The 1157-nt window shown below is 47.6% G+C and overlaps 1 non-coding gene across 1 annotated transcript; it reads left to right on the top strand.

Moving 5' to 3' along the window:
* Positions 1-217: 217 nt before the first annotated feature.
* Positions 218-347, top strand: LOC116071818. The gene has a single exon (XR_004111181.1). It is a non-coding gene; the product is annotated as a small nucleolar RNA SNORA17 (small nucleolar RNA).
* Positions 348-1157: the final 810 nt, after the last annotated feature.

The raw sequence follows: 1157 nt of genomic DNA, 5'->3' as shown, positions 1-1157 counted from the left end.
TAAGGCATTAATTATCTGGAAAATAATTATGAGTCCTATCTTAATCTATACTACCAAAAATAAATTCTAAGCCAACAAACACATTAAATATCTTAAAGAACACAAAAGCAAATATATATGTAATTTGGGGGTGAAATATTTTTGCATGAGAAAAATATTAACAATGGAAACCATAAAGGAGGGAAGATTGAAATGACCACCTAAAAATTTTAAACTTCCTTCACCTAGAGCCATTGTGGGTGTGGCTGTGTCACATGTATGTCAGTGGGTGGCAGAGAAGAGCGAGCCTATGTCTACACTTGGTGTTCAGACCTGTGAACATCTGAAGGATTGATTACACTCCCTGAGAAAAGCGAGCTTGAGCATACCACCAGCCTGGCACCATGGGACGGGTAGCTAGCCTGAGAAGACCACTAGTCCAGTGCCATGCAAGCCTGGGGGGAGCAGACCAAGTCCTAGATGACCCCTGCCCAGTGCCATAGTGCATGAATAAGGCATAGCATTCCTGAGACCACTCTTGAGATGACCCCAGACACTCACGAGATCCTGGCAACCATTCAGAGGAGCAAGGAAGAAAAAGAGTAGTGTGCGGGCACAATGAAGAGAGACAGAACTGAAGACTCAAGGGCAGTGAGGAGCAGCCTGATGTTAGTAGCCAGCAATGCTGCCTGAGATCATGGTGGGGTCCTGGTCTGTACTCCCACCAGGGGCCACATCTGGATACAGAGCCCTGCAGCAGCAGGGGTCTGTTACCAAAAAAAAAAGCCAGGCAGATGTCTCTGGTTTGGGCTACCACCCGGAAACGTGTTGATGTCTGAGGGCTGTGCAGAACCAGCCCCGCCCCTTACCTGGGCATCATGGGAGAGCAGGTCCTGGAGGAATGAGAGCAGGAGAGGTGGCCCTGCCCTAACCTGATGCAGCATTTGGCACTTCACTTGGGCAGTAAAACAGAGCTGACCAGGGCACAGTCAAGCCAGATCCAAGTGTGTGAGCATGAAAGGGCTGGACCAGCAACTTTTCTGCTATGCTGTGACATGGGTAAAGAAGAGTATACATTTAGCTTTTCTTCACCTGATGTAATTGTGGTCTTACTGCCTTCATCTCCTCACCTGGGCCTAGTCTTAGAAGCTTCTGGCCTCCACACAATTTTATCTAGT

Source organism: Mastomys coucha, unplaced genomic scaffold (assembly GCF_008632895.1).
Source record: "Mastomys coucha isolate ucsf_1 unplaced genomic scaffold, UCSF_Mcou_1 pScaffold22, whole genome shotgun sequence".
Classification (NCBI taxonomy): Eukaryota; Metazoa; Chordata; class Mammalia; order Rodentia; family Muridae; genus Mastomys; species Mastomys coucha.
Note: the sequence above shows the minus strand (reverse complement) of the source record. Positions and strands in the feature narration are given on the sequence as shown.